The 15,161-nt window shown below is 54.4% G+C and overlaps 1 protein-coding gene across 1 annotated transcript in view; it reads right to left on the bottom strand.

Moving 5' to 3' along the window:
- Positions 1–2,929: 2,929 nt before the first annotated feature.
- PDE9A (phosphodiesterase 9A) overlaps positions 2,930–15,161 on the bottom strand; it is a 96,394-nt gene continuing 84,162 nt past the window's right edge. Inside the window, exon 19 of the mRNA XM_029938908.1 lies at positions 2,930–3,274. The gene's annotated coding sequence lies outside the window, so the exon portion shown is untranslated. The remainder of the gene's footprint in view (positions 3,275–15,161) is intronic.

The raw sequence follows: 15,161 nt of genomic DNA, 5'->3' as shown, positions 1-15,161 counted from the left end.
GCATCGTGTCCCCCGTCCCTGTGGTGCAGTGTGTCCCCGTCCCCGTGGTGCAGCATGTCCCCCGTCCCCGTGGTGCATCGTGTCCCCCGTCCCTGTGGTGCAGTGTGTCCCCGTCCCCGTGGTGCAGCATGTCTCCCTGTCCCCGTGGCACAGTGAGCTGACGGTCCTCGCGGTGCTGCGTGCTCCGGGTTCCTATATTTTAGCAGCTGATTGCTGGTGTGGAGCTTCCTGAACGTAACTGAGCGAAGCGTACGGAGGTCTGTAGGGCCAGCGCCACAGATGGAAGTAGGTGCCTGTTGGAAAGCGGGTCATGCCCACTGTTAGTGTGAGTGCTAACAGTAAGCATACGTCCCCGCACAGTGATTGAGGAAGTGCCCCAGAAAACCAGGGCCCAGACAGTATCAGGAGTTCTATCAGACTTCAAAGACCAGACAGTCCTAGGGTGTCATCGAATAGTGCAGGGTTGAAAGGAAGGAAACTTCTCAATTCTCTGTATTAAGTACTTGGATACATCAGCCAGGGAACGACAGTCTAAAGGAGACAGTGTATACTAGTATCAGTGACCTCAGTGATTGGTGGGTCCCCGTGGCGTTGGGGTGTGCCATCCTCCATCAGGTGGGTCCCCACGGTGTTGGGGTGCATCATCATCCAGCGGGTGGGTCCCCGCGGCGTTGGGGTACGTCATCCTCCGTCAGGTGGGTCCCCGCGGCGTTGGGGTGCTCATCCTCTGTCAGGTGGGCCCCGCAGTGTTGGGGTGCATCATCCTCTGTCAGGTGGGTCCCCGCGGTGTTGGGGTGCTCATCCTCTGTCAGGTGGGCCCCGCAGTGTTGGGGTGCATCATCCTCTGTCAGGTGGGTCCCCACGGTGTTGGGGTGCGTCATCCTCTGGTGGACAGGTTCCTGCGGTGGGGTGCCACCTCCGGCAGGTGGGTGTGTCCCCCACCTGAAAGGTCTCTGAGTTCCAGTTCGGGATTTTCTGGAAGCGTTCTTACATGGTCGTGATTGATCAAACCATTGGCTGTTGGTGATTAACTCTTGTTCAGTCCTTATGATGGCTGGATGTGATTCCTAGTCCTCTTAAAGCTGGGCAATTGAGGCCCAGGAGGTTAGCGAAGGATTGGCCCTGGATTTCGACCCTGGCTCTTTGGCTTCAGAGGCAAAGCTCAGAGCCCTTGTGGTCCAGGGAAAATCACTGCCCCATGGCCACTTTTGGGAGCCCTTCCCTGTCCCAGCGCCCCCCTCGCCTCCCTCCAGTCCCCTTCCCACCCGGAGCCAGCAGTTTCCCAAGGGAGTTACTTCAAGGGCATGTGAAGAAACACATTTCCCAGCCCTTCCCACCCACGGCGGGGTGATGGGGTCTCTCTCCCAAGAAGCCCTTTGCTTGTCAGTCACAGTCAGACATGATCAGAGGACTGCTTCCCATTAAACTGCCAATGATGCATCAACTTGTCGTTTCTTTTTACCCATTAAAGTTTCCAACCGAATAGTTTCCTGTTCTTCCTTCTAACTATTCCTGCTCCTAGCTGTGCAATCAAAGCAGGATCAGGCAACGCTCCCCGCCTCCTCCCCTGGGGCTTTCAGTTTCCATCTCCTGGGAGGGATTCGAGGTGCTTTCGTTTTTTTCTCTGGATTGGAAGTCACCACTGAAGTATCCTTCCTCGCCTGTTACCTTTAGTAACGGACACTTCCTTAAATACGTTTAAAAAAAATTTTTTTTACATTTATTTATTCTTGAGAGACAGAGACAGAGTGTGAATAGGGGAGGTGCAGAGAGAGAAAGAGAGACAGAATCTGAAGCAGCTCCAGGCTCTGAGCTGTCAGCACAGAGCTTAATGCGGAGCTCGGACTCACAAACCGTGAGATCATGACCTGAGCCGAAGTCGGATGCTCAACCGACTGAGCCCCCCAGGCGCCCCCTTAAATGGGTTTCTGATGGAGGAATTGAGAACAAGTTTGCTGTGGGGAGGCTTGGTGGCAGGCAGATCCTCGTGTGCTCTTCGGCGGGGATGGCACTTCGTGTGCGGTGAGCGAGCTGCCCGGCTGCGGACAGCGCAGAGTAGAGGCGCCTTCTCAGCCGGTGCTGGCGTCAGAGGAGGTGGAGAGTCCCCGGCAGGAAAGGAGTGTGTTGTGACAGTGTGCGCATGCATGCAACTGTGCCTGTGTGCGTGTGTGCACATGCATGTGCGCCTGTGCCTGTGTGCGTGTGTGTGCACCTGTGCCTGTGCGCGCACGCATGCACCCTTTGTTGGGAAGGAAATGCACACCACGGTCGCTCTCAGTCCCTGAGAACTTTGGCTGTGTTGATGGAAAGCTCTGGAGAGCTGCTGGGGAGCCCGTGTGTGCCACTTCCTGCCACCTGCACATCTCTCCAGCGAGACTCCCGCTGTGGCCCAGCTGCCAAGGCAGCCTGTCCTGAAACCATGTTGTCTCCTATGTGCAAAGGACCTATTTCCGTGGCTTTCTTCAGAACATGGTCTCTCCGGAACTCAGTCTTTCCGCTTCGGTTTCATTTCTTATAACCTGGACACTTCCAAGGGCGTCTGTTCCATTGTGGGGACAGTGCTTCAGCTCTTGGGAGCTCCCTTGAGTTTGGGGGAGAAGCTACCAGACCCACAAGAACCTCCTAGGAGTCCTTAATGGCCACCCCACCCTGCACCAGGCGGGCTTCTGCCTGAATCACTCTTGCGCGTGGGTGGCCACTAAATGCCAGTTCTCTGAAGAGCCAATTTGCCAAGTGACCAGCTCCATGAATTATTGTTTCTTTGAACTAATTCACTGTGGCTGAGCAGTTGTCGATTTGTGTTCATATCAGTTCATTCAGACTGCTCTCTCTTGTCTCTGCCTCAGCGCCCTGGAGACGCAGAAACATGGAGGGGGGTTGGGAGGTGCTGGGGAGCCCATTTTATGCATGTAATCTCGACTACAAAGACTTCAAATCAGCTAGTTCTTTATTAGAATAATTGTCACACCTATTTCATATTGAAGAGTAGATTCAAGACTGTTCTTATGGGGTTTATTCCTCCCCTTTTTCCACCCGAAGAATTTTTCAGTCTGAGAAAGAGCTTGCTGGCCTCCTGGCCAGCGTCCAGTCTCCCTTTTGCCTTTTACAGAAGGTCTCTTTGGTGGGGACATCGCTGCGCCCGGAAAACAAATCCCGTCTCCCGGCCCCTCTGACGGCAGGGAGGGCTGGAGAAGTGTAAGCAGACGTATCTGGCTGGGTCCTCATTCCGCGTGTCCTGGACAGGGACTGCCCTGGGAGGCATGCTCTGCCCTTCCTGTTTTTAATTTTTAAAATTGAATTGCTTTAATTGAGAAGTTTTTAATTAAGTAAATTTAATTTATTTAAACAACTTATTAATATATGTAAGTATAAAAATAATTAAATAATTTAAATTTAAATAAATACAACATTTAAAATTAAATTTTTAGCACTTATTTTTGAGAGAGTGCAGGTCGGGGAGGGGCAGGAGAGAGCGGGGCACAGGGCCTGAAGCAGGCTCTGCATGGGCAGCCGCAGGCCTGACGCAGGGCTCGCACTAAGGAACCGTGAGAGCATGACCTGAGCCAAAGTCAGACGCTCAACCGACTGAGCCACCCAGGTGCCACTTTTTCTTTTTTAAGAAAACATTTTAAAATATTTATTTTTAAGAGAGACAGAGCAAGAAGGTGAGGAGCAGAGGCAGAGAGTGGGGACAGTGACTCCAACATGGACTCTGCGCTGACAGCAGAGAGCCTGACGCAGGGCTTGAGCTCCAGAACCGTGAAATCATGACCTGGCTGTTGCCGGGGGTAGAGGTGAAGGGGTCAAGCCATCAGAAGGCATCAGAGTCCCAAATGTGTGTGTCCTGACATCAGAGCTTCAAGATCCTTGAAGACAATCCTGCAAGGACTGAGTCTTGAAGTGAACAAACCCACCATCAGTAATCGCTAGACTAAGTGGCCGTGAGTCCCCAGGCCCGGAGAGCAGCCCATGGTCTCCTGCAGGCCTTCATCTGGTCAGGAGCCCGGCAGTTTGTTGTTGCCATGGTTACCGGGGGCTGGCTTCAAAGACTTCAAAGCCCTCAGGCTGTGGGTTGTGGTGGCCTTGCAGTCACAGTGGGCTGCGGTGCTGGAGGGGAGGGTCCTTCTCTGGGTTCCTGGGCCCCCTCAGCTTTCAGCTATCCCTGCAGGCCGGCCCCATGGAGCTCCCCGAGACCACTGGGTGTCTGCCCCTGGCCCAGAGTGTGACTGATGCCTTTCCCTCAGCTGGAGGCTTTACTGGTATGAGTCTGAGAAGTGTGAGGGGCTGGAGAGCTGCTGGGCACTCCATGCACGCGTCACCCAGAGTGCTCCCTGGACAGGACCCCAACTCTTACCAACTAGCCTTTAAGAACTTCTTAAACTTTAACTGAATCTTTCTTGTCCATCTCATGTGGTGGGCACGTCCTCTGTGTCCCATCAAGGATGAAATAGTTGGTGCCCTTTCTCTCTCCTTGAGGGACTCATCCCTCTTTAGAATTCAGTTTACTTTGTTCCTTTGTGACTCATCATCTGACTGTGACCGTTGCTGGCAGGGGAGGGATGCTCTTTGCAGCTTTTGGTGTTCTGAGTGGGGATGCAAGCCTCTGTTACGCACCTTATTGCAGCTCAAACCTAACTTTCGCTCCGTGAGCTCATTTTTGGTGGGAATTTCCACCATAGGAGTCCAGGGTAATAGGGGTAGCAGTCTGAAATATGTCTCCTATGATGAGGCCACAGCAGGAAGCAGATGGCACAGAAAACTAGGTCACTGAGAAAAGTGACAATGAGGGGAGGGCAGGGCTAGAGACCCCGGTATCTAGGGCTCACAAGAATGGTGCTTGGCATCTTGGAAGGATGTGGTCTGCAAGGGTGAGAGAGGAAGCTGTTTGTAGGGTCCAGAGAGGGCGGCCACATGCGGAGGACTGGCAGCAGCTGTGGCCCTCGGTGAGAGAGCTCAGCCAGTTCGCAGCGAGACAGAAGACCAGGGATGGCAGGACCGGGTGGCCCAATGGTTGGGCATCCAACTCCTGGCTTCACTCAGGTTGTGATCCTGTGGTGGTGGGATTGAGCCCCACGTTTGGAGTTTGCTTGGAATTCTTTTTCTCTCTACCTCTGCCTCTCTCCTCCCCAACTCACATACATGCTCTCTCTCTAAAAAAAAAACCACCACCACCAAGAACAAAAACCACAAGAAGAACTCAATGCTATCACCAACTAAGAGGGCCTACTTAGCGTTCATAGATCACTTCCCCCACAGCAGCACAGAACACAGGCTTCGCACATGTTCCTGGAATGTATCCCACGATAGGTGGCATCACGAGCCACAAACACACCTCCACAAATTAGAGATAAAATCAAACAGAGTCTGTTTTTTGACCACGGAACAATTGAATTAGACATAAGTAATAAAAAGCCAACAGGAAAATCTCCAAACAATTGGAATCAGCACAAATAATCCATGAATCCAAGAGGAAGTTCTCAAGGGAAATAAAAGATACATCGGATTGAATGGTGATGAAAATATAACTCATCAAAGCAAGGTCAAGAGAGAAATCAAATGCTTCCAACAGAAGAGGGGGGAATCCCAAATCAATAGTCTGGGCTCCACCCTCAAAAAAAAGGGCAACATAAACCCAAAACAAGCAGAAGGAAGGAGACAATAGATGGCATCAGTGACATTGAAAACATAGACAACAGAGAAGGTCAGTGAAACAAAGCTCGTTCTTCAAAGAGATCATTAAACCTCTAGCAAGATGGACAGACACACAGCGAGGAGACGCAGATTCCCACAATCAGGAACAGGCGGGGGAGGGGGGGTACCACCAGAGACCCTGCACCCAGCAAAAGGCTCATAAGGGGACACTTCAAACAACTCTACACATGCACATTTTATAACTTCTTTGAAATGGATCAGTTGTTTGAAAAGCACAAGCCAGCAGACTCACCCATGATGAAATCTATACTTTGCATAGCTCCGTAACCAGTAAGGAAGTTGAATCAGTAATTAAAATATTTCCCCCCCAAAGAAATTCCCAGACCCAGATGTTTTTGATGAAGAATTCTTCTAGGCTTTTATAGGAGAATTAACACCAATTTTGCATAATCACCAGCAGAAAATAGGAGGAAGCTCTTTCCAATTCATTTTATGAAGTTAGCATCACCTTTATGATAAAGCCAGACAGTAAGTACAAAAACGGAAAACTACAGACCAGCATCCCTTAGGCTATTACAAAAGTTCGGAAAGCATCAGCAAACGTCATTCCGCAGTTTGTAAACGAACCGCTGTGGCCCAGTGCGGTTTGTTCCAGGGATGCGAGGCTGGCTTAATATTCAAACTCCGTTCAACCTCGTTAACAGACTGAAGAAGAAAAACCCCATGAGGTCATGTGAATTGATGTACAAGAAACGTTTGGCAAAATAGAACAGCCGTTCTTGATAGAAGCTCTCAGAGAAACAGGAATGGAGGACAGCTCCCTGAAGCTGATCAAGAGTGTCTCAGACGTCACACTGCGTGCTTCTCCCCTGAGATCGGGAACAAGGCACCGAGGCCTCTTCCCGCCGCTGTCACTCCACATAGGTTTGGGCCTTCTGACAATGCAATACGGCAGGAAAAGGAAAGAGAGGCTCGCTTCCAAGTGGCACACTGTGGGCCCCTGTGGCAGCCACAGAGCCAGCTCTCCTGGGACACAGGACGGAACAGCGTGGCGTCCCCTGGGTGCCTCCTGCAGGGCTGACCTGGTCAGCGAGTGCTTCACCGGGGACGTCCTCTGGCCAGACCGCCACGGCCAGCAGCGGGAGCGCTGACAGTGGGATGCATATGAGCGCACGCTCAGAGCTCGGCATCTGTCGCCTCCCCTCCTCCCGCTCCAGCCCCAGGATGCCAACTGGGGCAGAGGTGGGGGTGCACCCATCCCTTCCGGGCCAAGTCAGAGAGGCAGGTGGGCACGAGCCCTGTCCTGTGATCTCCCCTGGAAAGGCCTCCCTCCAGATCCCAACCCTGCCAGGCTGCCCTTGGGCCTCCTGCACCCAGGTCCCCCATTAGCTGCCTTGCCTCAGAGGACTCTGGACATGCGGGCCCCCCAGTCCCTGGCCCCACCCCTGATGAACTCCCTGCCACGCACAGTGCCACCCCTCTGCCCCAGCACCACGCTTCCACACTGGGGAGCTCCAGGGACTCATGTCCCCAGACGAGCACACTAGGTGAGGGAAGGGAGTCTGCTCTTGGATCCTCACGCATCTGCACCCCTCCCCCGCCGCCGCCCAAATGAGCTGTTTCTCTGCATTAATGATGTAAAACTGACAGACAAAAGTCAGCTAACACTGAAAGGCCCTCAGGTCACGAATACTTGTACACAGACCATGTTTGTACACACGAAACTATTTTTTTCTTCTGCATGAAGCCAGGACCCAAGGAACTCAGCAGCACAAGTCACACCCCCCACCCCACGAAGCACGGCCACGAGCTGCAGGGACACGCGCCCACACCTTGAGGCAAGCACGGACGCTCCGCAGTCCCCCCTCCTCCCTGGCCTCCCATAGGGCCTTCGGATGACGACCAGAAGAATCCCAGCCCGGGTCCCTGCCTCATGTCACCAGTCCTGGCAAACCAGGATCGCTTCAACCCACTTCTGTGTTAATACCTTCTGTGGAAAAAGACCCAGTGCGGTGTTCCCTAAAGGCTGTGTTTCTAAAAATAGAAAGCGAATAAAAGGCATATAGTTCAGAAAGGAAGCAAAAACTGCTCAAGAGTTCCTGTTTGCTGATGACTCACTTGATTGTCTATGTGGAAAGTCCTAAGAAATCCATGAAAACGTCCTAGAACTAGTGCGTAAGTGAATCAAGGTCACGGATACAAGATGAATACATAAAAAGCAATTGTGTTTTTTTAAGTTTATTTCTTTTCCGAGAGGGAGGGTGAGAGAGAGTGAGTGGTGGGGAAGGGTGGGGCGGGGAGAATCTCAAGTAGGCTCTGCACTGTCAGCACGGAGCTTGACTCGGGATTCAGACCCATGAACCAAGAGATCATGACCTGAGCCAAAATCAAGGGTCGGACGTTCAGCCGACTGAGCCACCCAGGTGCCCCTAAAAAGCAATTGTATTTTTAGCCACTCTGACTGGTGTGTGAGGTGGTATCTCACTGTGATTTTGATTTGTATTTTCCTGATGATGAGTGATGTTGAGCATCTTTTCATGTGCCTGTTGGCCATGAGAAAGAATGAAATCCTGCTGTTTGTAGCAACGTGGATGGAACTGGAGGGTGTCATGCTGAGTGAAATAAGGCAGTCAGAGAGAGACAGATACCATGTTTGCACTCCTGTGTGGAACTTGAGAAACCTAACAGAAGTCCATGAGGGAGGGGAAGGGGGAAAATAGTTACAAACAGAGGGAGGGAGGCAAACCATAGGAGACTCTTAAATACAGAGAACAAACTGAGGATCAATGGGGGAGGGGAGAGGGAAATGGGTGATGGGCACGGAGGAGGGCGCTTGTGGGGATGAGCACTGGGTGTTGTATGGACACCACGAACCCTGGGAATCTACCCCCAAAACCAAGAGTGCACCGTACACACTGCCAATTTGACAGTAAATTATATTTTTTTAAAAAAGCAATTGTATTTTTGTAGATTAATGCAGATGGACACTGAATTTAAAAATACAATAACATTCATCATCACTCAAAACAAAAAAGCAATACTCAGATGTGATCTCACCAAGCAAAACTTACATCCTCAAAATCACAAAGCACCGCTGAAGGGAGGACGCAAGATCTAAAAAAAAGGAAGGACAAGCCATGTTCATGGATGGAGAGATTCCACATAGTAAGGGTGTTAGTTCTTTCCAAAATGAAGTAACCTGTTTCATGCTGTGCATCTCAGAATCCCTGCAGTATTTTACGGGAACAGATAAAATTATTGTGACATATATGTGGAGGTGTGAAGAAACTGGAGTAGCTGAACATTTCTGAACACGAAGATAAAATGGCTGGAATGTCTCTCTGCTCTTGAGTTATTATTTAGTTACAGCCATTAAGACGGCGTGGTGTTGGCGGGGGGACAGACACAGCGATCCGCGGACAGAACAGAGAACCTGGAGAGAAGCCCACACAAACACCAGCTGGTGTGGACAGTGGTGCAAACGCAGGTTAGTGGACCAGGGACAGCCCTGTCCACCCAGGACGCCGGAGCCCTGGACGTCCAGAGGCAAAAACACAGACCTCACCCTCAGCCGCATGCTTCATGCAAAAAGTTAGATCGTGGATTAAAATGTAAAACTGTAAGACTTTTAGAGAAAAAACCCACAGAAGACCTTCAGGGCCCAGGACTAGGCTGAGAGTTCTTGGACTTGACGCCAAAAAGCAGATTGGTAAGAGGGAACGTTCAAGAATTGCACTGTCAAATGTTTACAAACCACACGTCTGACAGAGGAGTCATGTCTGGAATATAGAAAGCATTCTCAAAAGCCAACAGTAAAAAGAGTAAAAAAAAAAAAAAAAAAAGCCCCTTCAACAACCCCCAGGTTTGAAAGTGGGCGAAAGCCTGGAAGACATTCTTCCAATGAGAATCCTGGAGTTCGTCCTCCTGGAGGCTCAGCCTCTTCGCCATTGAGGACCCAAATCAGAGCCCTGCTGGGTTTGGGCGCGCGCCTGTCGGAGTGGCTGAGATGAATTAGCGACAGCGCCGTAGACGAACGAAAACGTGGAGGGCCCGGACCACTCGCGCACTGCTGGTGGGGCCGGAACATGGGAGGGCCCTTCTGGAAAATGGCGTGGCCGCTTCCTGAAAGGGGACACCTCCAACTGCCCCGTGACCCGGTATCACCTCCCGGGCACCCCCCCCAGAGAGGTGGGAGGTCCCAGTCACACAGAGCCCGCTGCCGAGTGTGTCCAGCGGCTCCGTCGTCACAGCCCGTCCTTCAACCTGTAAGTGGTTCAACAAACCAGTCTGTCCACACGGTGGAACACTGCTCGGCGGGAAAAAGGGTGCATTCCCTGATACCGCAGCCTGGATGAGCCTCCAGAGAACGACCTTGCGTGAGGAACTAAGTCCCCAAAGGTCACACATCGTGTGACCTCATTTACCTAAGATTCAGGAAACCACAAAATTACAGAGATGGAGAAGGGATGAGCGATTGCCAGGGCCGGTGGAAGGGGGGCTCTGCGGGGGGGGGGCAGGGCCCCCCATGGGAGTGCAGGGCCCCGTCCCCGCACCGTGATGCCAGCACCGTCCTGGGCGTGACTGCGCACTGGACTTCCGCGAGGTGTCCCCCTGGGGGCCCGGGTGGGGCGCGTGGGGTCGCTTTCCAGTCATCATTGCGACTGCAAAGCAATCTTCAGTCGCCTCAAGATTAAAAGCTTCACGTAGAAACCATCATTTTCTTGGTTATGACATGAAGCATGGTGAAGAGAAGTGAATTTGTAGATTCGCATGTTTCCCGGACACCCCGCGCTGGGAGAACCCTCACAAACCACTCCTGACGCCCTTGGGCCTTTCGGGGCTCCTGGTCCAGTCCTGCGCTCAGCACTTCAGGCTGGAGTCAGATTTGCCATGGGAATGGGGGTTCGACAGGGTTACTACAGAGAAAACTGTTTACTTGTTGACTTTGATTTGGGGACCGTGGGGCGGCCTGTGAGCTGTGGATGGACGTGTCCCAGGAGGGGCAGCCTGTGAGCTGGGGGCCGTCGGGTGTGATGGACGAGTCTATGGGCATATCGGTCAGTCAGCCCCCAGCCTTGCTGAGGGGGCTCCCCTGCACCCAAGTCAGCATAGATCCTCCTGTGGGGAATTCACAAGAGCCACGGAGGGTCCCACTGGTGGGGATCGTGGAGGCCTGGCCTACCGCCACGGATGCCCCTAGAGGCCACAGTGCCAGATGCCCCTAGAGGCCACGGTGCCACACCCAGAGTCACGGAGATAAATGGTCCCGGAGGGATAGACCTCCCCAGACCTCCTCTCTCCAGCTCCCCAGGAAGCCTGCTGGCAGTGAGGACTGCTCTCCTGTGGGCACAGCCAGTGTCACAGTGACTCACTGATCAGGCTTCCGTCAGTGAGGACGCCACGGCCAATCATCGAAGATGCAGGGACATCGTGGGCTTGAGGCACTGCCCACCTCCCCCAGGGGCGCTGCATGGCCCTACCAGCCCCTCGTGCATCAGGCCGTTCAGGGGAGGCGGGAGGCCCCATGTGGCGTGGACCCAAGTGAGCCTCTGTCCCATTCTGTTGTCCCTGCCTCGGTTTCTCCGGTGCTGACAGAACTGTCTCCTTTTGTCCCTGAAATGCCCCTGAATGACCAGGAGGAAAGACCCGCCTTTCCCTTCTGCAGCAGTGCTGACCCCCTCCCGTCGCTCCCTCCTTACACCTGTTCATTTCTGAACAAGAACGGGTGTTGTTTTCCTGAAGACAAATGCATGTGACGTCTACACTTAGTCGAGACGGTGGACGGCGTCCCCTCGCCTCGGATCAACTCACACGGCGTGCTTTTCCCCAAGGGGCTCGGTGAAGTCCTACCAGGGACGGCCGGGCTGCTCTGCGGGAGCCACAGCGTGCCTCGCTGCTGCTGCTGCTTGTTAATGTTTATTTATGTATATTGAGAGAGAGAGAATGAGCTGGGGTGGGGGTGGGCAGAGAGAGAGACAGAGAATCCGAAGCAGGCTCCGTGCTGTCAGCGCAGAGCTGAGTGACCCCGGGATCATGACCTGAGCCGAAATCAAGAGTCAGATACTTAACTGACTGAGTGATCCCCCCAGCACCCCCCATGCCTGGCTTCTTGTTCCCTGTGTCCAAGGCCCCAGTGAGGAGCATTAGGACTTCGGAGGGCCCGGGGTCCCCGGGGTGGGGTGGGCTGAGTGCCCCTGGCTGGGCTGCGAATGACCCCAGGGTATGGCTGCCTTTACCATTCGGGGGTGGGGCTTCGGGGACAAAAAGCATAAAGAAAAGTCTTATCACCTGATCAGAGGCGCAGAGACCTCTCCTCTTCATTCGCACCAGGCACCAGGCGCTGTGCCCAGGCCCTGAGCCCCAGTATCTGCAACCTCTGGGCTGCGACCTGGCCCGGCCTCTGCACCTCAGGCCATTGGCCGAGCTACCCCGTCCAAATACAGTGCTGCTCACGGTTCTATCTTCTGATGAAGAAGTGACACATTTTCTTTGGAAACGACGAGGAAGATAAGCTGGAAAAACATCAGTTTTCTTTTCACCCAGAAACAACCACCTGTGATAGAACCGTTAGCACATTTCTTCAACAAAGTCAAGATCAGAGGGCACACACCATGTTGCATCCGCTTTGCCCAATCCGGCACTACCGAATGGACATTTTTCAATATCAAATGTCCTTGAAGCGCACAGTCGTTCGCCTTGGCCGCAGCCTGCCGCCCCCCGTGGGCACGCCCTGCTGTGTCTGCCGTTTCCCCACGCGTGACACACTGCCACCTACCTTCCTCGAGTTGCCAGGAAACCCCAGCCTCATCTGACCATCCCAGAAAACTGCATGTTCCCGCCCTCCCAGCCCTTGAAAGACCAAATATGACGCCGTCCGTGAGCCCTTGGGGGCTCAGAATAAAACCTTCCACTCGCCGTTAGAATCCCTGAATCAGATGCTTTCGCGGTGAGGTTGATAGTTAAGCATTCTTTAGGTTTTACTCGGTACCTCTGATGGGTTGGCGCAGGGTCTGGTGGGACAAAATAATGCCAAGGGCAGGAGAACCCCCCGCGAGTGAGGGTGGTGCTGTCCCCGACTTCCCATGCTCGGACAGACGCCGGTCGGAGCTGGTGGGGCCTCTGGCTGGAGAGCACACGGCACGTCTGGGAAGCCTGCCCAGGACCATGAGGAAGCGTTCCAGAGCCTCCACGTCGAGCTCCTCAGTGGGAGTTAGAGGATCCCAGCAGCAGAATGCCAAGGTCGCTTTTCGGCCGCCGCACCCCGGGGTCTGCAGAGAGCTCCCACTGCTGAAGCGGAGTGGGTGGACGAGGCTGAGACTGGGGCGTGGACCACGGGCTTCCTTGCTCTGCTCGACGGCAGACCGCCTGTCCCTCTGCCGTGGGGTGGAGTCTATCCCTGCACCCCTCACACCTGGGCTCCATCAAGTGACGCCGTGGCCAGCGGGACATAACGTAACAGTCATGTGCGTGGTACGGCGTGAAGTGTGCCTGAGCACAGAGGCTTTTGTGCTCTTGCCACTGGGACACTTTGTCTCCATGAAAACAAGCCACGTCAGCCTGCTGCACAGAACTCCAGTGATACCAAACCCTTGAGACCGACCGGCTCCTGCTGAGCAAGGCCAGACCTCACATCCTGTCCTGCAGCCTCCAAAGCCGTGAGAAATAATCAGCGATGTTGTTTCGAGTCCCTGTGTTTCAGGGCGGTTTGTTACGTAGCAGGAGCGGCAGGAGCGGACAGATGCACTTCCCACGTGTCGCCAGTTGGTTGACTCTGCAGGTCTGAGTTTGCCCGGGCACTTTGTCTTCCTGGATCTGTACCTTCCTGTCAACCTCTCCTCTAACGACTCGTGCTGTCAGCTGTCCCCTTGAGTCCCCCTGCACCCGGTGCCCTGGGTCCCACAGAGACCCTGCTGTCCCTTCCTGCATCTGCACTGCGCTCTGAGTCTGCCGTTGTCTGGCCTCACGGTACCTCCCTCTGCTTCCTCGGATCCTGCATTGTTTGAGGACGCCAGGCCGAGCGAAGGCATCCGTGAGGAGCTGAGCTGCTGCCCTGCCCAGGGCAAGCGTGCACATGAGTGACACCCTTGGCAGGGATGCCTCGACCCTCAGAGAGTGAGACGGGCTCCTGAAGGACCTGCTGTTGATGGAGAGCGGAGAGCCATCGTGCTGACGGCTTGGCACGCACAGCGACTGGAGAGGCAGAGATGGACGGGCGGGAAAGCGAAGACTGAGCGCGTCAGGGGTTGAATTGTGTCCCCCCACCCCCCAGGAATGGTCATAACCACTTGCACCTGTGAATGTGAATTTCTCTGGAAATAGGGTCTCTGCAGAATAATAAGTTAGGCTGAGGTCACACTGAGGTCCATGGGCCCTGATCCGGTGACTGATGTCCCCAGAGCAGGAGGACATGTGGACACAGGCACACAGGGAGGAGGGCCACGTGGTGACTGAGGCAGAGATCGGGGTGACGCAGCCACAGGCCAAGGAGGCCGATGACAATGCTGCGCGGGAATCAGGAGAGGGGAGGAAAGGTCGAGTGTGGCCCCGCCCACACCTTGGGCCTCCTGATCTGTGGGACAGTCATTGCTTGTGGGTTTCAGCCACCAGCTTGTGGTGCTCTGCTGTAGCCTCCACGGGGCACTCCTGCAGAAGGTGGGCGGGGCTCACAGCTGATGAGTAGAGAAAACTCCGAAAGGGTGCAAGCCAGACTCTGCAGAACAGAACAGGTGGCCTCTGCGTGGACCTCCCTGGAGACGCCCAGGGGGGCGGGGCAGCTTTGCCAGGGCGACAGGAGAGGGGCTTCCGATCAGCACAGATGGGCCTGCGCCTGGGAGCGGGGCCCCGTCTAAACAGCAGGGACATTTCCGTGTGGCCCCAGTGAAGTGTGGTCCGCGAGCTGCAGGGATCAAGCCAGCATGCAGCCTTGGCCCGTGGAGCTAACGGGGCTTCCGTGGCCAGGGCAGCCGGGTGTGCGTGGCCAGCTGCCTCCTTCGGGCCCACCGGCCCCCAGGGGACACGCACCCATTGCTGAGGCTCTGGGCGTCCCCCGGCAGCACCTAGAACACGCAGACTGGTCTGCAGCCACGGCTGCTTCGTGTTTCCTTCCGTTATGTTCCAAGGCACGTTACATCTCAAGTTCCAAGGCATTTTGAGTTTCCTGTAAACTAATTTTTACGGAGAACAGCAGAAAATAGGTGGGAGTTCTTGCTGCCACGAGTGATCGCCGGAGTCCGCAGGAGGGTCCCGTGGCCTGGCTCGCTGCCCGGTCGCTCTACCGCACACCTGCCCCTTTCTCCTGTAAGAGGGCGCACATGCTCCTCCAGGCCTGGGGCCAGTGCCAGGCACGAGCGCACCGCCTTCCCAGCTTCTCAGCCCCCTCTCCCAGCTGGGAGCGGGCCAGGTGAGCCACCGGCGCACGCCCCCGGCCCGAGCGTACGCCCACCCATTTAGCCGGATGGTGGTTTCCTCTTACGGTTCTTTCGGTCAGCGACCGCAAATACACGCTCACT

The sequence above is a fragment of the Suricata suricatta genome, chromosome 5, assembly GCF_006229205.1.
Source record: "Suricata suricatta isolate VVHF042 chromosome 5, meerkat_22Aug2017_6uvM2_HiC, whole genome shotgun sequence".
Classification (NCBI taxonomy): Eukaryota; Metazoa; Chordata; class Mammalia; order Carnivora; family Herpestidae; genus Suricata; species Suricata suricatta.
Note: the sequence above shows the minus strand (reverse complement) of the source record. Positions and strands in the feature narration are given on the sequence as shown.